The 23,095-nt window shown below is 42.6% G+C and overlaps 1 protein-coding gene across 2 annotated transcripts in view; it reads left to right on the forward strand.

Moving 5' to 3' along the window:
• Positions 1–20,402: 20,402 nt before the first annotated feature.
• The window catches only part of LOC120032019 (scm-like with four MBT domains protein 2), a 56,564-nt gene continuing 53,871 nt past the window's right edge, over positions 20,403–23,095 (forward strand). For both annotated transcript variants that reach the window (XM_038977928.1, XM_038977929.1), the window contains exon 1: positions 20,403–20,503. The gene's annotated coding sequence lies outside the window, so the exon portion shown is untranslated. The remainder of the gene's footprint in view (positions 20,504–23,095) is intronic.

Here is a 23,095-nt window from a genome sequence, read left to right on the forward strand (position 1 = left end):
CCTAACCAACCCCCTCATCCCTCCTATCATCAGTTTGGGGTCACAGAGGTGTACTACTCCACGTCCCGCTCAGGTGTCTGTCATCGAGCTCAGGGGCCACCGGGCTGACCTAAGCTACCAAAGGAATTTAACACCTGTTTTTTAAATTTTTTAATATACAATTTTACTTTAATTTAAATTATGATAATACAAAAACAGTGACAACAGTTAAGACAAAGACATTTTTCGCGTATCATAAATGAATCATGAATATATAGCAACATGGCACTTTCAAGTGGATATCCATTAAACATTCAAACTATTTCAGTCACAATTAAAAATTGTTTCCACAAACACATACATGATGGACTAGAGCAACGCTAAATAAAAAATATAGATCTTCTTTTCTTTTTTTTACAGTGAATAACTAGCATAAATGCAAACAGTGTAGTGGTGCAGGTCCTCACAGTAGCTGTTGTACACATTTGAGGTCACGTGAAATGACAGTCTCACAACCAGAATCTTTCACATCACTAAGACATTAAATGGTTCCAGGAACATAATTCAATTAATACAAAAATGGCAGTAGTGTATTTTCATGTTAGAGTTAACAGCTCAATGATTGAGGAATGTGATCTATAAGAATGAACATACAATTGTAAACTGAACACTATTTTGGTATCTCGGGTAATCTCCGAATTGACCGCGATCATTTCTGGGATACCACTTGGAAATCTCCCATTACATGTCATTACCACAGGTTTAACCCCAAGTATTATGAATACAGTAAAATATGTCAAATAGACTAAAGAAATAAGAAAATACATTAGAATGTTCAAAATCCCAAAGCTCTTTAGTTCATATTAGAAACATTGCAAATATTTGGATAAATCCAGATCAATCCCAAATGGACATCCATGAGGAATATAAAATGATCTGGTCCATTTTCCACATAGAATACCATTTTCCACCTTGTTAAACATCCTCTGGAGATAGTGTGAAGAACTGTTCCAGACCAGACTACTACAGTCCAACTCAGAGATAAAACATTTCCAACTTTAAGGTCCAACCGGCTGAGTTACAATAGTCTGACAACTGATCTGAGTGGACGTGATAGGTGAAATCCATATGATTGAAACTATCCAGCCCTTCCACTTGTTAGTGGCGAAGGAGGAAAGGACACTAGTAGTGGATTCTACAGGTCCAAAACGTATTTAATTACAGACCAGTAGATGCTGTATGTCGAGGTTTGAACAAAGCAGTTATCTGTATGATGAAGGAAAACAGAGGAGATTGTACCGACACCTTACCGCTACTCTTTAGAAGTCGATACGGTATGTCAAGGAGCTCGTTGGAGATCAACAAACACCCTTTTCACAAAATCCCCGTGAGAGAGGACAGATTTACTCTTTCATCATCACTGCGCTCTCTAATTATCTCCATTACGAGACACTTTATAGCCCCCACCAAGCTTGTTGTTTCAGTAATCAGGGACTGCAAGGGTGAAGGGAGGTGACCAAGAACCCAATGGTCACTCTGACATAGCTCCTCTGTGGAGATGGGAGAACCTTCCAGAAGGACAACCATCTCTGCAGCACTCCACCAATCAGGCCTTTATGGTAGAGTGGCCAGATGGAAACCACTCCTCAGTAAAAGGCACATGACAGCCCGCTTGGACTTTGCCAAAAGGCCCCTAAAGGACTCTCAGACCATGAGAAACAAGATTCTCTGGTCTGATGAAACCAAGACTGAACTCTTTGGCCTGAATGCCAAGTGTCACATCTGGAGGAAACCTGGCACCATCTCTACGGTGAAGCATGGTGGTGGCAGCATCATGCTGTGGGGATGTTTTTCAGAGGCAGGGATTGGGAGACTAGTCAGGGTCGAGGGAAAGATGAACGGAGCAAAGTACAGAGAGATCCTTGATGAAAACCAGCTCCAGAGCGTTCAGGACTGGGGCGAAGGTTCACCTTCCAACAGGACAACGACCCTAAGCACACTGCGAAGACAATGCAGGAGTGGCTTCGGGACAAGTCTCTGAATGTCCTTGAATGGCCCAGCCAGAGCCCAGACTTTAACCCAATGGAACATCTCTGGAGAGACCTGAAAATAACTGTGCAGTGATGCGCCCCATCCAACCTGACAGAGCTTGAGAGGATCTGTGGAGAAATGGGAGAAACCTCCTAAATACAGGTGTGCCAAGCTTGTAGCGTCATACCCAAGAAGACTCGACGCTGTAATCACATCAAAAGGTGCTTCAAAAAAAGTACTGAGCAAAGAGTCTGAATATTTCAGTTATTTTATTTTTAATACATTTGCAAAAAATGTAAACTTCTTTGCTTTGTCATTATGGGGTATTGTGTGTAGATTGATTTTAAAAAATTCCGACATCAATTTTAGAATAAGGCTGTAATTTAACAAAATGTGGAAAAAGTCAAGCTATCTGAATACTTTTTGAATGCTGGCTACAGAGACATCTTGGATGAGATTATGGTAGTGTGTGCATGCACGCAATGCAGACATCTTGGATGAGATTATTGTAATGGAAGAAGCAGAGGCAGAAAGGGGGCTTGCCCAGCCTTCCTCTCTCACCGATATGAGGCCAATCCCAAATCAATCATCTTCATTCAGATACTGTACACTCAGACCAAGATGTCAATCGATGTTTGTCTGTGCGTTTCATCCCATAAGGAAACAGGTCGGAGATGTTAGGGCATTTAACTAGTCAGTTTGACAGCATACACCAGAAAGGCCATAACTAACAACAGCTCTAAAATAACTAAATGTTTGGCTGTTTATGATAAAAGTAAACAGCCTTCTCTGAACACCATATGGCCACAGCTGACCATGGATGAAATCATTCCCCAACACTATCCTACAGCCCATGTCGGGAACTGAAATCAAACTCATTGCACACAGACTATTGACCAACCAAACTCCAACAGCTCTCCCTAATCAATGCCCTCCTCTCTCCCATGGACATAGTTCTCTCCCTCTTTCTTCTCCTCCTCCACTCCGCTCTGCTTTCCATAACATCACTGAATGGAAATTAATTCCAAATGTCACTTTTATTCCTGGGATGAAGGGATGATTTGTTGCTGCTTGGCAGAGTACCAGGGACGAGGAGGGAGAGAGAGAGAGCAACACTGCCAGTCTGTCATAATCATTGTGACTCCAGAGAGAGGGTGAGAAAGAGAGAGAGGACAGAGCGAGAGAGAGGAGAGTGTACAGTAACACATTGACTGCTGTGTAGGAGGTCAATTCTCTCTGATTGTCGACAGAGGCTTCCTGTGTTGGGGAGTCTCACTACTCCAATACACACTACATGATTTCCCACTCAAATGGACCAACACTATACACCCACTGGAAACAGTTAACTAATATCATAAAGACATCACTATTCACCACATACTGTTCTCTCACCAAATACAATTCTCACAATGGATCCATTGAAACAAGGTGATCACACCCTTACGGTAAACTACAATCTCAACAGATTAAGAGCAACTCTACAACATGAAACACAGAAGACACTTGACTCAACGACGTGACAACTGGCAGGCCGATCTAGCGCCATACATCCATCACTCGTGTCTTGCCAAACAAGGAATGTCAATAACATTGCTATGATACTCATTTTCCAGAACAACCGGGACAAGTAAGACATTGACTCAATTCCACAGAACAACCGGGACAAAGTAAGACATTGACTCAATTCCACACAGCACAATCCAACTCGGGTAACTGACCCACAGAGAAACAACTCCACAAATTGACGGGCGAAAACGGAGAGAGAAACAAAAATGGAGAGAAAGGGGGAGAGGAGGAGAAAGGACGATTTTCCATGACTTAGTCTTTCCTTGACAGTAACTGTGGGCCAGTTGCCCTTTAGACCGACCCAGAGAGCAGTGTGTGTGTGTGTGTGTGTGGGGGGCACATAAAACAGGTGCAGACAGGCTAAATCACTGTGACAAACCTCTATCATAACTCTCACACACACTCCGTTTCTTTTCTTTCTCAACAAACACACGTCTTTAGCCAGTGTCCCATGGGGATGTGGAGTGTTACGGGGATGTTTGGTGGGAAAGTCTCTCTTACACCCATGGGCTTTAATGTTGTATCATCAAATGGTGTCCCTTCATGATCCCACAGAGCAGTAGCACTCAGAGATCTGCAGTTCCCTCTTATGGTTAACTGTAGGGCTGACCCCAATTATTTGACTGGTTGATTGGTCAACTAAGATATTTTAGTCGAGCAGTAGCAAATATACACTACATGACCAAAAGGATGTGGACACCTGCTAGTCAAACATCTCATTTCAAAATCGCGGCCATTATTATGGAGTTGGTCCCCCCTTTGCTGCTGGGAAGACTTTCCACTAGATGTTGGAACATTGTTGCGGGGACTTGCTTCCATTCAGTCACAAGAACATTAGTGAGGTCGGGCACTGACGTTGGGCGATTAGGCCTGGCTCGCAGTCTGCCTTCCAATTCATCCCAAAGGTGTTCGAAGTAGTTGAGGCAAGGGCTCTGTGCAGGTCAGTCAAGTTCTTCCACACCGATCTCGAAAAACCATTTCTGTATGGACCTCGCTTTGTGCACGGGGGCATTGTCATGGTGAAACAGGAAAGTGCATTCCCCAAACTGTTGGCACAAAGTTGGAAGCACAGAATCATCTAGAATATCATTGTATGCTGTAGCATTAAGATTTCCTTTCACTAGAACTAAGGGGCCCAGCCAGAACCATGAAAAACAGCCCCAGACCATTATTCCTCCTCTACCAAACTTTACATTTGACACTATGCATTGGGGCAGGTAGCTATCTCCTTGCATCCGCCAAACCCAGATTCATCCATCGGACTGCAAGATGGAATCCAATGGCAGCGAGCTTTACACCACTCCAGCCGACGCTTGGCATTGCGCAACGTGATCTCAGGCTTGTGTGCGGCTGCTCTGCCATGGAAACCCATTTCATGAAGCTCCCGACGAACAGTTCTTGTGCTGACATTGCTTCCAAAGGCTGTTTGGAACTTGGTAGTGATTGTTGCAACAGAGGACAGACGACTTTTACGTGCTATGCGCTTCTGCACTCGGCGGTCCCGTTCTGTGAGCTTGGGTGGGCTACCACTTTGCGGCTGAGCTGTTGTGGAAACGTCTAGGAGCAACTTTACAATAACAGCACTTACAGTTGACCGGGGCAGCTCTAGCAGGGCAGAAATTTTACAAATTGACTTGTTGGAAAGTTGGCATCCTATGACGGCGCCACGTTGAAAGTCACTGAGCTTTACGCTATGGGCCATTCTACTGCCAATGTTTGTCTATGGAGATTGCATGGCTGTGTGCTCGATTTTATACAACGGTCAGCAACAGGTGTGGCTGAAATAGCCAAATCCACTAATTTGAAGGGGTGTCCACATACTTTTGTATATGTTTTTTTTAATGGCACACGAGACACCTCTCATTTGCACCCATTTCAGTGAACTAATCCATTGCGGAGGCCGAGACTAATCCATTGTGGAGGCCGCGGGGGTGGCACAGTCAAAGAAGAAGAGGAGTGTGGCTGCACAATGCACATCTCTCTCCAGAATGGGCTCCCTCCCACCAATTTGTGTACATTCATTGTTTCATAACTTCATTGTGTGAATTGTTTGCATTTGACTGTTAGTGTATATCAATTCCCCATTACATATGTTTATCACCAGTAGTACATTTACAGTTAATTCCTATCATTTCTAATCTACAAAGTTTGGTTGGTTACGGTAATGTCTTTTAATGCATTAAATATATTATTTCAGACTTTTACCATTCTCATTGTCGGAGTGGACACGTTGTTTGCAGAGTGCATAACCTATGCTACACTTGAGAGAAACAAGTTTTGGTTTATTTCATTCCATTTATGAGTTTTGTTAATTTAGTCTTTGTCTTTTGCTTGGAGCGCTCCTGTCGATGTTGAGTAAGGACACGCACCTGATTATGCATTGAAGTAGACCTATAGGATACCTGGCCTGCGTGCAAATGTAGGCATATAAATGTGCCCATTTGGGGATCTGATAGTATTTCTGATTGGCTTAATGCACGATCACTAATGAGCTGTAGAGCTTCTCAAAGTAATGTTTTCTTCACCTCAAACAGCCAGCAAACAAAGTCTGTTTTTACATCCATTGAAAATGACAATTCCTCAATGTATTTAAAAAAAATCTTTCCAGCTCTCTCCCTTTCAATAACCACTCAGCATGAAAGAGAAAAATGTCATGCTCTGATCCAGTGGAAACATAAAATAGGCCAAACTGATTACTCGTTATCCCTTACGCAAATAGCCTACAGCTGTGTTTGTCCCGAGCTCACTAGCATGGACAACTTTGAGGGCCCAAGATATTTTATACAATGTTGCAAGGAGTTTCAGGCCAGACCCAAGTAAATAGTTGATACGTTTCAACGTTCGCTGCAGACAGGCAATGCGTAGCCAATGTGGTTTATAGGATATTTATTTTTATCAGGACATTTTCTACCTACAGGCAGCAATGTTTTTATTTGCTGGCTTTATAGGCAATTTTTATATAGTTGGAAATGGCAATCTAAAGTCACTTTTTAGGTTTGTATCATTTTCATTTAGATAGAATTCTGATTAACCACATGACAATGATTTTGAGGTACGAATATGTTTTTATAAATGAAACTGTTCCACAAAAAATGTGCATTTGAAAACTATAACTGACACGAAGATCAGTAGAAAATGGTAAGATAAATGGTCATTCCACATAAGAAATGTTGGCGACTCCTTGTGTAGCCTATTACCAGCAACTTCAGGAGAGTAACGGCAGAATCTGGAAAAACCATTAGGAGCGGGAGGAGGTGAAGTTTTTCTTCTGGTTATCTTGATCTCTGGCTCCCTCTTCAGTCATTTGTGCCTTATTTCATCAAACGGTGAGCTTAAAGCATCAGACAAGCTCAATGCATATAGTTGATTTTATTAAAACACATAGGGTGTTTCTATATATACACTGCTCAAAAAAATAAAGGGAACACTTAAACAACACAATGTAACTCCAAGTCAATCACACTTCTGTGAAATCAAACTGTCCACTTAGGAAGCAACACTGATTGACAATAAATTTCACATGCTGTTGTGCAAATGGAATAGACAAAAGGTGGAAATTATAGGCAATTAGCAAGACACCCCCAATAAAGGAGTGATTCTGCAGGTGGTGACCACAGACCACTTCTCAGTTCCTATGCTTCCTGGCTGATGTTTTGGTCACTTTTGAATGCTGGCGGTGCTCTCACTCTAGTGGTAGCATGAGATGGAGTCTACAACCCACACAAGTGGCTCAGGTAGTGCAGCTCATCCAGGATGGCACATCAATGCGAGCTGTGGCAAGAAGGTTTGCTGTGTCTGTCAGCGTAGTGTCCAGAGCATGGAGGCGCTACCAGGAGACAGGCCAGTACATCAGGAGACGTGGAGGAGGCCGTAGGAGGACAACAACCCAGCAGCAGGACCGCTACCTCCGCCTTTGTGCAAGGAGGAGCACTACCAGAGCCCTGCAAAATGACCTCCAGCAGGCCACAAATGTGCATGTGTCTGCTCAAACGGTCAGAAACAGACTCCATGAGGGTGGTATGAGGGCCCGACGTCCACAGGTGGGGGTTGTGCTTACAGCCCAACACCGTGCAGGACGTTTGGCATTTGCCAGAGAACACCAATATTGGCAAATTCGCCTTTGGCGCCCTGTGCTCTTCACAGATGACAGCAGGTTCACACTGAGCACATGAGCACATGTGACAGACGTGACAGAGTCTGGAGATGCCATGGAGAACGTTCTGCTGCCTGCACCATCCTCCAGCATGACCGGTTTGGTGGTGGGTCAGTCATGGTGTGGGGTGGCATTTCTTTGTGGGGCAGCACAGCCCTCCATGTGCTCGCCAGAGGTAGCCTGACTGCCATTAGGTACCGAGATGAGATCCTCAGAGCCCTTGTGAGACCATATGCTGACACATGCACATTTGTGGCCTGCTGGAGGTCATTTTGCAGGGCTCTGGTAGTGCTCCTCCTTGCACAAAGGCGGAGGTAGCGGTCCTGCTGCTGGGTTGTTGTCCTCCTACGGCCTCCTCCACGTCTCCTGATGTACTGGCCTGTCTCCTGGTAGCGCCTCCATGCTCTGGACACTACGCTGACAGACACAGCAAACCTTCTTGCCACAGCTCGCATTGATGTGCCATCCTGGATGAGCTGCACTACCTGAGCCACTTGTGTGGGTTGTAGACTCCATCTCATGCTACCACTAGAGTGAGAGCACCGCCAGCATTCAAAAGTGACCAAAACATCAGCCAGGAAGCATAGGAACTGAGAAGTGGTCTGTGGTCACCACCTGCAGAATCACTCCTTTATTGGGGGTGTCTTGCTAATTGCCTATAATTTCCACCTTTTGTCTATTCCATTTGCACAACAGCATGTGAAATTTATTGTCAATCAGTGTTGCTTCCTAAGTGGACAGTTTGATTTCACAGAAGTGTGATTGACTTGGAGTTACATTGTGTTGTTTAAGTGTTCCCTTTATTTTTTTGAGCAGTGTATATATGAGAGAAAAACACACATTTTAAAATGTTGACCAATTGATTGGTCGAAAGAACAGACGCCTTTCAGTCGACCAATATATATATATTTTTTTGTCAGGGACATCTCTAGTTAACCTCTCTGGTACAAGTGGGACCCTCGACAACAGCCAGTGAAATTGCAGGGCGCCAAATTCAAAACAGAAATCCCATAATTAAAATTCCTCAAACATACAAGTATTATACACCATTTTAAAGATAAACTTATTGTAAATCCAACCACAGTTCCCGATTTTAATTAGGCTTTACAGCGAAAGCACACCAAACAATTGTCTTAGGTCAGCGCCTAGTCACAGAAAACCATACAGCCATTTTCCAGCCAAGGAGAAGGCTCACAAAAGTCAGAAATAGCGATTAAATGAATCACTAACCTTTGATGATCTTCATCAGATGGCACTCACAGGACTTCATGTTACACAATAAATGTGTGTTTTGTTCGATAAAGTTAATCTTTATGTCCAAAAACCTCATTTTAAATTGGTGTGTTATGTTCAGAAATGCATTGTCTCAAACAAACATCCGGTGAAAGTGCAGAGAGCCACATCAAATTACAGAAATACTCATCATAAACATTGATAAAAGACACGTGTTAAACACGAATAAAGATAAACTTCTCCTTAATGCAACCGCTGTGTCAGATTTCAAAAAGGCTTTACGGCGAAAGCACACTTTGCGATTATGTTAGGTCAGCGCCTAGCCACAGAAAACCATACAGCCATTTTCTAACCAAGGAAAGGTGTCACAAAAGTCAGAAAAAGCATTAAAATTAATCACCTCCCCTTTGATGATCTTCATCTGGTGGCACTCCCAGGTCTCCATGTTAGACAAATGTTTGTTTTGTTCGATAATGTCCCTCTTTATGACCAAAAACCTCCTTTTTGTTTGCGCGTTTAGTCCAGTAATCCAAATACACAAGGCCAAATAAGTCCAAATGAAAACTTTTTAAAAAGTACAATAAAAGTTCGTAGAAACATGTCAAACGATTTTTAAAATCAATCCTCAGGTTGTTTTTGTCATAAATAATAAATAATATTTCAACCGGACAAAAGCTTCGTCAATAGAAAAGGAGAAACAAGAAAGGCACGTTCCCGATCACGCGCAGGACTCATGGCTGGAAATTTCCACTGTCCTCTCATTGAAAGTGCTGTATCTCCCTAATTTTTCAGAGTAAAAGCCTGAAACAATGCTTAAAGACTGGCCACATGTAGAGGAAGCCATAGATATTGTAAACTGGGTCCTAAGTCTTTGTATGGTGGATAGGCTTTCAATAGAAAAACAGCCTTTCAAAATAATAGTACTTCCCTGGTTGGATTTTCCTCAGGTTTTCGCCTGCCATATCAGTTCTGTCATACTCACAGACATTATTTTAACAGTTTTGGAAACTTTAGAGTATTTTCTATCCAAATCTACTAATTATATGCAAATCCTAGCTTCTGGGCCTGAGTAGCAGGCAGTTTAATTTGGGAAAGCTTTTCTTCCAAAATTCCAAATGCTGCCCCCTACCCTAGTGAAGTTAACGGACTCTCACCTGTGACTCGTCGCCAGTAACCCACGGCGCCATGGAGTCGACCTTGGTCGAGGGGTCACAGGAGTCGTCCAGGCTCTTGTACTTGTACTTCCTCATCATCAGACTGTCCACCACCCAGAACATTATGGACTAGAGGGTCACACAGAGAACAAACTCAGTCAGTACAACTGGTGCAGTGGTGGACGCAGAATGGCCATGTAATGTACAATCAGTGTAGCCTAGTAAGCCTACATACTGCAAACTTCATGCACGTTTTCTATCCAAAAATACAAGCTTTATGCACTGTCTGGGATACTAAAAATCCAAATAACTTCACAGATCTTCATTGTAAAGGGTTTAAACACTGTTTCCCATGCTTGTTCAATGAACCATAAACAATTAATGAACATGCACCTGTAGAACGGCTGTTAAGACACTAACAGCTTACAGACGGGAGGCAATTAAGGGCACAGTTATGAAAACTTAGGACACTAGAGGCCTTTCTACTGACTCTGAAAAACACCAAAAGAAAGATGCCCAGGGTCCCTGCTCATCTGCGTGAACATGCCTTAGGCACACTGCAAGGAGGCATGAGGACTGCAGATGTAGCCAGGGCAATAAATTGCAAAGTCCGTATTGTGAAACGCCTAAGACAGCGCTACAGGGAGACAGCTGATCGTCCTCGCAGTGGCAGACCACGTGTAACAACACCTGCACAGGATCAGAACATCCGAACATCACCCCTGCGGGACAGGTACAGAATGGCAACAACAACTGCCCGAGTTACACCAGGAACGCACAATCCTTCCATCAATGCTCAGACTGTCCGCAATAGGCTGAGAGATGCTGGATTGAGGGCTTGTAGGCCTGTTGTAAGGCAGGTCCTCACCAGACATCACCGGCAACAACGTTGCCTATAGGCACAAACCCTCCGCCACTAGACCAGACAGAACTGGCAAAAAGTGCACTTCACTGACGAGTCGCGGTTTTGTCTCACCAGGGGTGATTGTCGGATTCGCGTTTATCGTCGAAGGAATGAGAGTTACACCGAGGCCTGTACTCTGGAGAGGGATCGATTTGGAGGTGGAGGGTCCGTCATGGTCTGGGGCGGTGTGTCACAGCATCATCGGACTGAGCTTGTTGTCATTGCAGGCAATCTCAACACTGTGCATTGTAGGGAAGACATCCTCCTACCTCATGTGGTACCCTTCCTGCAGGCTCATCCTGACATGACCCTCCAGCATGACAATGCAACCAGCCATACTGCTCGTTCTGTGCGGGATTTCCTGCAAGACAGGAATGTCAGTGTTCTGCCATGGCCAGCGAAGTGCCCGGATCTCAATCCCATTGAGCACGTCTGGGACCTGTTGGATCAGAGGGTGAGGGCTAGGGCCATTCCCCCCAGAAATGTCCAGGAACTTGCAGGTGACTTGGTGGAAGAGTGGGGTAACATCTCACAGCAAGAACTGGCAAATCTGGTGCAGTCCATGAGGAGGAGATGCACTGCAGTACTTAATGCAGCTGGTGGCCACACCAGATACTGACTGTTACTTTTGATTTTGACCCCCCCCCTTTGTTCAGGGACACATTATTCCATTTCTGTTAGTCACATGTCTGTGGAACTTGTTCAGTTTATGTCTCAGTTGTTGAATCTTATGTTTGTACAAATATTTACACATGTTAAGTTTGCTGAAAATAAACAGTTGACAGTGAGAGGACATTTCTTTTTTTGCTGAGTTTACATATACCACAGGAGGTTGGTGGTACCTTAATTGGGGAGGACGGCTCATAGTAATGGCTGGAATGGAATGAATAGAACAGTATCAGACTCAAACATATGGTTCCATTTACTCCATTCCAGCCATTATTATGAGCCATCCTCCCCCCAGCAGCCTCCTCTGACATATACACAACATTATGCAGAGTGTTATTGCAGGCTGGTTGAGACTCACGTTGACAATGACGGGCACGATGAGCATGACCAACACAAGGTCCACCTGAGGGTTAGGGATGTAGTCCAGCAACACAGACTGCAGCTGGAACAGCAGCGCGCAGAGAAACACACTTTCAATTAGTGCGTGGCAAAACAACATACATGTTGCACAAAAGACTGTCATCCAATGACATTTAGATCGTCAATATTTTTCACTATAATAGAACAAGCATCTCTTTGGCTCTCTACTGTGGAACATGTGTGAGATTGGAGCTAATGTGATTATTATGTGGTATTCACCATGTCAGAGAGACCCCCCCCCCCCCCCTCCCGCCTTCCTCCCTGAGAAAAAGCTCCAGTGTCCCAAAGAAATATGTGTACTGGAAAAAACTAAAACGACCCTCTTCAAGAGAGGAGCAGTGAGCAGAGCAACAACAACCCTAAAACACAAAGAAGGTTTGAGCAGGAGATCCACAGCCTCAAACAAATAACTAACCAAACAAACTGTCTAAAGACCCTAGTCCCAGGGGCCGGATGATATTCATTTGGTTGAAGGTCAATGTTCCCATTCTGTTCAAAGGACAACTCTTTCTCTTTGTTCTCTCCAAAACCTTTCATCCTCCCTTTGTTTTTCAGCCTTGACTTTCTGTTGACTTTAAATTGTCACCAGAGATTTCAAACACAGAACCGAGAAGAAAGAACATGATTGACACTTCCGCTCTCTCCCTCGAGTGGGTAGAGTCTCTCAGTTCTCTCAGGATCTGGGTTAGCCCATGTCCCTGGAGCAGGTGATTGTGGATACTGTAGGCCTACTCACGTTGGTCCATCCAGGAATGAGCAGGACCAAGCTGACTACACTCTTCTCCAGGACCATGATGAGAAGGTAGACACCACACTGACCGAGCCATGCTGCAGCCTGGGGAGGGTCACCTGGTCAGACAGAACAGACCATTACTTAATGACCACACGGTGATCACACTGAAACCACATACACTGACCAACGGACTCAGATCGTCACCTAGGGAAGATCAGCCATAGAGAGGACGACACCAGACTGCCACAACAACACATTGACACCATAGAGGCATTCATACACACAGACAAGCACCCACAAACTCAGTGTGCTGGTCTAAACACTATTTGCATCTCTCGGTCATCTCCGTGTACACAGACAGGAACATGTCTGTCATTAACAAACACTCTACACCTGGGAACACAGCAGAGAGAAACAGACAAGAGAGAGACAGACGAGAGACACAGACAGCGAGACCGAGAGAGAAGTGAGACAGCGGCGAGAAAGGTATATGAGACAAACTGCATGTTGTTGTTGTTCAGCTCTTTAAGAGGGACAGACTGGATTTACAACTAAATGTTTTACTATTTGTTTAGTTTTCAGGACCAATAGTTATGACAGAGGGACAGTATTTGTAGCAGGCTTTTGGGGAAAAGATCCCCACACAGAGAGAGCGTGATACAGATCGGATGGAATCTAAAGCCCACGAAAACATTTGGCCAGTTGTCATGGCACAGCTGCATTTACAATCTGGTGGATCATAATAATCAATGGATAAAACAACATGAAACAGAACCAAGCGCAGATACAATAGAAAATGACTTTGTGGAATACAGTAGATTAACAGACTGACATTTTAAATCTTATTTTGGTTCTTTCCCCCCCCCCCCCCATTAAGACTTATGGACGGAGCCAGTGCAGCAATTGGCTAGAACTTAATCCCACAAGTCATCATCGCCCATCGGAGGATGTTTTTCATGCAATATTCTCATGAGCCTACAGCGGCCTCCAGTGGTGAAAGGAAGAAGTGTCAACCTTCCTGAAATATTCGGAAAATGAACTGGCACAACCCTCTTGAACGCACAGAACAGTAGTTGTCTGTACTTTGGTCAACCTCCAAACATTTGACACAGCGTAAACAGATGTCTAGGAGACTCACCGTATTCTCCAAAGGTGAGCAGTGTGAACTGCTTGTACTCCACGATCCTGGAGACAACCTTGACCCCCGCCCAGATGACCAGCATGCCTAGCGTGGCATCGAGCAGGAAGTTGATCAGATACCTGTGGAAACCCACCAGGAAGTGAGTCAGTGATTTGACATGGGGCAGCAGGTAGCCTAGCGGTTAGAGTGTTGGGCCAGTAACCGAAAGGTCAGTGGTTGGAATACACGAGCTGACAAGGTGCAAAATCTGTCAATGTGTCCTTGGGCAAGGGACTTATCACCTAATTTGCACTAGGGCTACCATACTACTATGGTTGACCGTGTAAAACAACACATTTCACTGCACCTGTCTGCTGTCTGCTGTATGTCACAATAGAACATCTTATGTATTTATCATAATGATTGGTTGAGGCTTTAGATTGGAAGGTGGTTTCTGCAAACCTGTCCAATCACAGCTATGGACTCACAGGGAACAGGGGTCCATTTCTGTGAGGTTGGAGAGGAACACATTGGCGAAGTGGATGAAGAGAGCGCCAATAGCCTGCTTGGACATGTCGTAAAACCTATAGAGATGGGGTGAAATGTAGGATGGTCATCACCATGGTGACTTGTAATAGCCAAATATAAGTCAAGCAACAAACATTAACATCTCTAAATCTAATAGAATCTATGATCCTCAGCCATGTGATCAACCGATGGTCTCCTGTTCTTCCCTGGGGGTTTGATACAGTCTCTGATAAGAAATAGAAATAAAAAAACACCGGTCTCTTACCAGATCCTCCATGGTCTTCTGATCCCTACGGGCTCACGGAACCTCTTCACTGTAGAGAGAGATGGAGAGACGCAGTGAGTGGGTGAGTGAGAGAGACAGCCATAGAAGAGTGAAAAATGCTATATTTGTGTGTGTGTGTACATGTCCTCTGTGGGTCCAGGAGAGATGGATAAAGAATGGCACAGTCAGAACCACATGCTCCCTCAGACCACCCACCCCCATCAGGACACTGGTAGCTCAGGGCTACGTGTCTAACAGGAACCCACTGTTCCTCTCTCCCCATCTAACACAAGGTCTGAGTGTGTGACTGTTCACATACCAATCATCATGTTGTGGCTGCAGTTTGACTCATTATCACCCAAAAACTCTCTGAAGGTTAGAATGCAAAGCCAGAATTGGTGCCTGGCATAAAATGATAGCAACTGTATCCAAGAACTCTGGCGCGCAAAAGGTGGAGCCAGTGGTCTGTCAATGGGAGGAAGTCACCAAAATAGCAAAGAGGAAGAGGACTCGAAACAAAGATGGACGCATCTTGGCAAGCGGAGGAGAGGCATTGAGATGGACAGGGTAGCTCTGCAGTGCATACCAGTTGTCTGAGTAAACCCTTGATTTTCAGCAGTATATTAACAGACTTGGGTACTCTGGCTGACGCAGTACTTCACACACACACACACACACACACACACACACACACACACACACACACACACACACACACACACACACACACACACACACACACACATCTTCTTACTAATAAGTAACTGTGAGGTCAAAGCTATTTGATCCTCCACTCACCTTTAGAGTCTGACCCCTTTCTGTCATAAATCACTCTGTTGTAAAGTACATGCCTACAAAATGTCATCTCACTGTAGATAGAGATATAGACAGAGCCTATTCTCTGATATTCAAAAAGGCATGGATGTATTCTGTAGGATTTTATGACCACCCTCTAAAAATAGTTTGCTCCATCATAGACCATAAACGTTCACCCCTGTCTTGAAGAGGCATTTCAATAATAAGAATAATACAAATGAAATGGGTTTTTAGATCGCTTACCAGTAGTTTATCGTTTAGGGATAGTTTATTAATATACAATAGTCTAATAGTTATAGGATACATTCGAGATCGTTTACATTTGTGTTGATGGGCCACGGATGACATATGGCTACGCGTGGCGCTGAATATTTAAAACTTAGCACATAAAAGGATATGGGAAACATTCTTATAATAGACTATTTAAATGGAATTATAATATAATGATATATGTATTATCAGCCTTATAAAGTGTAACAGCAGCCTATCGGATAGAAACGTCAAATAGCATAAACAAACAAACTGCCACGTGCTCACAGATGGAGAGTAGCTCTGCAGTGGATACCAGAGCAGTGCTTGGCTGAGTAGACCCTTGATTTTCCCTTTAAAAGTGATGTCTAAGTATTTTATTTTAAACATGATCTGCCATTTCGAAACAATAGGTTATCCTATACAATTATACTGCTCAGCCCTTGAAACATTGTTACGTTCTCTTCTGAAAGATACTCACCCATCAATGTACTGAAGGCAACTATGGCCAGCAACCCTTGAATCAAGACTCCGAATCTGTTTGTAAAAGCCCCGTTATCGCATCCCTGAGGGTTCGCCTTCCTAATGTCTGACATGTTCGAAATCTCAAAAACTGCATTATTAAACAGTCTTTTGACCATAAAAACACCATTGTATCGGTAAATGTCCATGTCGAATACTTTAAAATCACCCGAGGCAGACAAAGGACAGGGGGCACTTCCCCTGTTTGCGAGGAGAAATCTAGGAGCCTTCCAATCTCAAGAAAAACAAGACGAACTTGCCATGCTATCACTGCTCAATGTCTCTCTCGCGAAGTTAATACGAAAGTATTTTGCGGGGGGGAAAAAGTCACCGAAAAACTAAAGTTAGGAACAGGGTTAAATGTTCTACTCCATATCAACCGCAAAATGCGGGATTCTGACGTCACCTCCTGCTGTTGAATTCCTTGGATCTCTCTGCGAGCGCAGGCGGTCTTTGTTCCTTTTGTTAATTGCGGTCACGCGCCCCTGTCTCCGCAGTAAGGGGCCATCCAATGTCCCAAGCGCCATTTGAAATGCTCTTTACCAGTTACCAAGTTCTAATCACATGTATAGAGTTTAGCGTATAATTGAATCTAAATGGACGACCTTTGTTATATGAATTATCTATAATACAGCAGTCAGATGATGTGTCCTACACATTATGAGAGATAACAATAGTGGCTTTAACACTAAGCGTTGAGGCAGTCATTTTGACTTCATATTTATTACATTTAAATGTTTCTGCCATTTTTAAACTAATGCCTAAATAAGTATATTTATCGCATACATTTGTTTTTAGAATTTCGATTTCAGAAACAGAATTTGTGTTATATCCAGTTTTAAAAGGACATGTATTTCTTTCGCCAGTCATTCACCAGCAGGCAGCCGGCTCAGCTGATGATGGCCCATCTAAACTACACCTAAACTATATTGAAAATTATTTCACAAATACAATAACAGATTTAGCCTAAAGACAATATTAAACTGACAATAGTCTGATGGGTAAAAATATTGTCAATTGTCAAATTGAATATGTATAGACAGTGCAGTTTATGCAGTTTAGTTGGAATTGACACAGAGGCAGGGAAACAGAGCACCAGAAAGTGACTTTTTCAAATCCTCTGAGGCTCCTACAGAGTTACATGCAGGTAAGACCTTTTGACGTATATATAGTACCAGAAAGAGTAGATGCTGAGGTTTCCAAAGCACTTACTTTTGCCGAATAACTCTAAAAATTGAAGAGATGAGCTCTATTTCAAAATATCACCTTTTAAAGGAATAACTGTTACATGTGCAACACAGATATCCTACACTAACATAAACCAATGAATATGATCTCTGATTTGTTTTATTGGGTAACATATTCTAATGTTACCCAAGCCTTCATAACACACAACCAAATTATTATTTTTGCAATAGTATATGAAATATATTTATAAGACTGTTATTTTGCATTCAGAATAACTGCTCATTGGCTCAAAGTGGGATCCCTCAAGGCCTTTCTAGTGTTAATAAGCAAAACCGACTTTGAATGACCAGGGCCTAGTCATGAAGCCACTATTGTCCAGTTATGGAATGAGGAGGGAGTTGGAATCTAATTCATTACTGATTAATAAGTAGTCAATCTATATCCATAGCCTATGGGTTTGCAATAGGCCTATGGCATTTTATTAAATCCAATGGTTTATGATAGGTCTACTCCATGGTCATTGTCAAGGCAGGCTAGATGAATTTGGGAGTTATTGAGTTGTAGAGACAAACCATCACTTTTCTTCTGACTGGCACACAGACGAAGGGCAGTGGCCCGTGCAATGCATGCGCCGCACGTGGAGGATAATCGGTTCCCTGTGCACTTGTTAAAACCTATTCTCTGGCAGATCAAACCGCGCGCTTCTAACCAACCATCTGTTACCAGCCCCTCACCACCACGTGCACACGCACACTTCCCTCCGCCGGGAAGGACCGCGAGTGGCGAAGCCGCGGAGAGGCATTCGCTTCACCAAAGGGGTGCGGATGAGGCCCGTGGTGGCTAGGCAACTCAGACAATTCGGTAGGCCTATCTGAGTGACTGCCAGCTTTTTGATTTGAGAGTTGCAAGTGGAAGATGATGCTCATTCATGCTAGCACTGTTATGGGATGATGACAGCAGAAGGAGGTTGCAGGGTTTCCCAAAATCATTATCCAACAAGTAGGCCTGTATTGCGCAATTTAGATTTTGCATTATTGTTCCGCAATTTAAAACAATTGATTTACTCACAGTCTATACCAAATATTATAGCCTGACATTTTACACGCCTAAAACCTCCACAATACACTGTTGTAACTATAGTTTTCAAACAAGCATACATATTTTTAATATACATTTATTTAGTCAAAAGAATATCCTCATAAGATATGATACCCAGTTCAAGACAGTTTAAAATGTGATATTGTATACCCCCATCATGTCTGTCTATTCCCATTCAGTTGGCGAGTGGGCCTACACACGCTCTGCCACTAGAGGATAGCATCGACTTTGGTATGAAATACCTTCACATGTTACAGTAATGCTTGAACGCTATAACAATTATTTTATGAAATGGACAATCTTCCATATGGAGTAGGCATGTTAAATATGTGTCATTTAGTGAGAACAATAAAATGATGACAGCCACTTTAGTACATGAGGCATTCCAAAAATGTAACAGGACAATAGGGCTGCTTCTAAATCAATATCCATTGAATGCGATGCTTTTGTTGCAATGTCATGAAGATACCCTGATCATATTATGGTTGATAATACAATTACATTTATGGAAACTTAAAACGTTCATGCCTTGCTGAGTCGCCTTCAGTTTGGGACTTTGGAGACATGGGCCGAACTGGGACCACATGAAGCCCGCATACCCCCATTTGCTTCTGGACCCCATGAATACAAGGGCTTGGTTGACGGACAGAATGATCACGAGCATACTCGCTTTTATCAATGCATTGCTTATCAATGAATGTCAATGGTTTTATCTCATGTAGGCTGCTCTAAGTGTTTTAATAAAGTGCATAAACGTTTTCAGTTTTCAGTCAAGTGGAAACAGTTTTGACATTATGCACTAACATTACAAGAACACCACAAATTGAGCTGTTAAAAACCTATACCATTTTAACTTATCTTTTAAATTAATACGACTTCTGTGGGGTATGTTACACTGAATTCCCTTGTAATCAGTAAGACTGTCTCTCGTGCACACTGAACATTGAGTTACGTTTCATTATATGTTGAATAGCATAATTCTTAAGAAAAAGACACAATTAACCGAAAGAAAAGGTTAGTATGTCAAGACACGACTGTAACAGTCAAAAACAGTGCCAATGTAATTTTCATAGAAGGGGTTAGCACATGCATAGGCCTATACGTTAATTTATTTGAAAGTCAAATAGTTGTCAGACAAGCATTTTTGGCTCCAGGCTTAAACAGGTTTTTATCTTTGACTATACAGTATGCATATTGGCTTCTGTTGGGATTTGTGTTATGGACACTTATACTTCACATGTAAAAACACCCTTAATAGAAGATAGCCTATATTCCCATTTTTAAAACAATGGGTTGCCGAGTGGCGCAGTGGTCTAAGGCACTGCATCTCAGTGCTAGAGGCGGCACTACAGACCCTGGTTCGATTCCAGGCTGTATCACAACCGGCCGTGATTGGGGGTCCCATAGGGCCGGACACAATCTGCCCAGCGTCGTCCGTGTTAGGGTTTGACCGGGGTAGGCCGTCATTGTAAATAAGAATGTGTTCTTAACTGACTTGCCTAGTTAAATATAGATCAAATCAAATGAAACACTTGGTTCAGAAGTGTACAAATGTTGGCTTCATCATTGTGTAAACACACTGGTAACAATAACTATGTGTTGTGTATTTCAGCTATGAAAGACCGAGGGGTTAAAATATGGGGGTGGGTAGCCTACTTCGACATTCTATTTATAATTGGCTGAACAAATTTCGTAACTGCACTAAAGGTCATTGAAGGAGTTGGTTTGAAAATAATCAGAAGATTTTTGGACATGCGCAGATGTGAGATGCCATATTGGAACGAGCTCTGTGCTGTGCAGTTGGAAGACGTCGCTCGCTGGCTTCCACCGAACGAAAAAGGCTCGCAAATTTGACGCGAAAAAAACATAATTAAGGTAAGACAGGTGACAGGTTGACGCTTCTTTAAATATTTATGTAGGTTACTAATCCAGAGCCGTCGTTTTCTCGACGAAATATCTACCGTGAATGGTTTTTCCTGGCTAAAACCTTTAACCATTCCTACCCGAGGCTGTTTCTCTAGAAACAGAAATACTGGCGCATTCAGGAGCCAAGTTGTTCAAAGTGTTTTTACGTGCGTAATTATAGCTTTCACATGCGGTGAGAACGTCGCTTCGTGGCACTTTAAATTTAGTTAGTATGATTGTTTTTCTCTATTTAATGTAAACCTTGATGCAAAATAAATTGGTTACATAAACATTTATTTTAATGCTTGCCGTGCATAGGAAAAACACATTTCAATAAGCCTGATAAATGAATTTCCATCTAACGGTCTGCTTTCTACTGAAAACGATAAAATAGTGAAATGCTCATAAGTTCACACCTCTGACTTCGTTTTAAATGTTCATATTTACAGTTTAAACGTGTAGGTGTGTCATGCTTTTTCCACACATAGGTGCGCAAAGGCATCGGAAAATACCGGACATTGCCAATATGTCAAACCACTTTCAACATGGCGGGTTTTGGTGTGTAAAAAACTGCATGTCAAATCTTTGAATGAGGAAAAAAATTAATTACTGCAGTTAACCGTCCAGTTTCAGTTTCTTTTGATGCGCATTAACAAGCTCTAATGAATTAAATTAGAAGTGGACGTTTAGCAATACCGTTAGAGTTTTTTTCCGCTGCAATACTTTGTGTGCAAAGTACATTAGCGAAGTGCGAAATACAAATGACTGACTGTGTAACGCACGGAGAGGACGTCGGCGACACCCGTATCCCACAAATGCACAGTACGCCTAGCTACATTTCCTCTTTCACTTTATCAGCATTAGCAGTTACAATCTATTTTTTTATCGTTATTTAGTAGACATAGAATAATGGTCTGATGAACGGTTCCATTTGTCTTTTTAATCATCCATCAAGGTTTTAACATCCAATCTTGATGATTGTACAATTGCACGAGGTAATTCCCCCAATCCGACGTTATGCCAAATTTCTATGATGAAGTTTCTAACTTGGGTTAAACCGCGCATATATCCATTTAATTATTATTTTTTTTATTGCGGACGGTCAGCAAATCCGGAGTTTAGCTGCACATTATTCTGATGATCCCTCTTCGGAATTACATTCGGCTCCATAATGAATATAAAAATAAGCCACGCTTCCGAATGAACAGTGATGTGCATGTGCGCACTCATGCGTATTCAGGCTGCGTATTGCCATAATACCCTAAAACATACGGTAGGTCCGTGGCTGTCATGTGAGATCGTTTTACCTTGGTACTGGTGTAGCATAGATGGAATGGAAGCAAGCAACATCACGGAGAAGATCTCGCCTCTTTACAGTAAACCCCTAGGAAGTGTCCAGGGATCTGGTATAGGGGTAGAGATGATCAAGGATGCATGGTTATTGATGGTTGTATTCATGTACTCCTCAGCGCCGTTCATAATCGATCTTTTGAAAGCACATGCCATTGTATGTAAATGTTCCTGATAAGGTTCTAAAGGAAGGACAGATGAAACATTGATGGATTGGCACTGCTCTGTGAGTGAAGACAGAGAATTGTATTAGCCAAGAACAATTTACATTACTAACACATCTTTCGCAGTGATTTACATAACACAATGATATGGAAAACGGATGTATTAAGTCATTAGGTCAAGGCTGTGACTTGACATCGTCAGTTCAGAGGTGTCTGCTGTAGTTTTAGGTGAAATAATGGCAAAAGGTAATTGCTCATGGGAAATGTCTGGTTGACTAGATTAATTGCAATGTAAAGAAAGCCAAATTTAGTTTTCTCCACTAATAAATAGTCTTCAGTGAGGTGTATGGTTGAATGAATCACAGGAGTTAAAAAATATATATATTTTCTTCTTTTGACCCGATCATGAGCAACTCAATGTCTGGGGGAGAGATAATGAGAATCACGTGGCATAAGAGTCAGCATAACAGACACAACGTGCTCTGCACAGAAAGGCTGTCCAATGATTGGCCTACATCGGATGTTTTTTCTTCAAAGAAGATAAAGACATCTTATTAAACAACACGAAAGTTGGAATAAGATCAAACAACATCCATTTCCATATATTTTCGATTATTTTTGAGTTTAAAAAAGTAATCATATAGACCTTCTGGTGTGATGTTACTCAAACAATGGCTTGATGCTGGAGAAGTTTCCTGAAGACTGCTGTTGTAGGCAGTAGGCTGCCCATTGGTATGTTTTCTCATTGCCTCTGTGCATTGTGGTCTGTCTGTCTGTCTGCCCGGAGCAGTTGTTTGCACTTCAGTCTTTTAAATATCTCAGTCAGCTGATCTCACACAGCATCACAGGCTGTTTAAGGAACACACCAGGCTAGATGAGCCATAGAGACAAGACACGATATTCTACTGATAAATTATACTAATACATCATAGATACTGATAAATCATAAAATCTCTCATTGGATGTAATATTGTAGATTACATAGTGAGTGATAAAACAGAAGTGTAGAAATCGTTGAGAGATCATTACTCTTAACAGGATAAATTGT

Source organism: Salvelinus namaycush, chromosome 38 (genome assembly GCF_016432855.1).
Source record: "Salvelinus namaycush isolate Seneca chromosome 38, SaNama_1.0, whole genome shotgun sequence".
Taxonomy (NCBI): domain Eukaryota; kingdom Metazoa; phylum Chordata; class Actinopteri; order Salmoniformes; family Salmonidae; genus Salvelinus; species Salvelinus namaycush.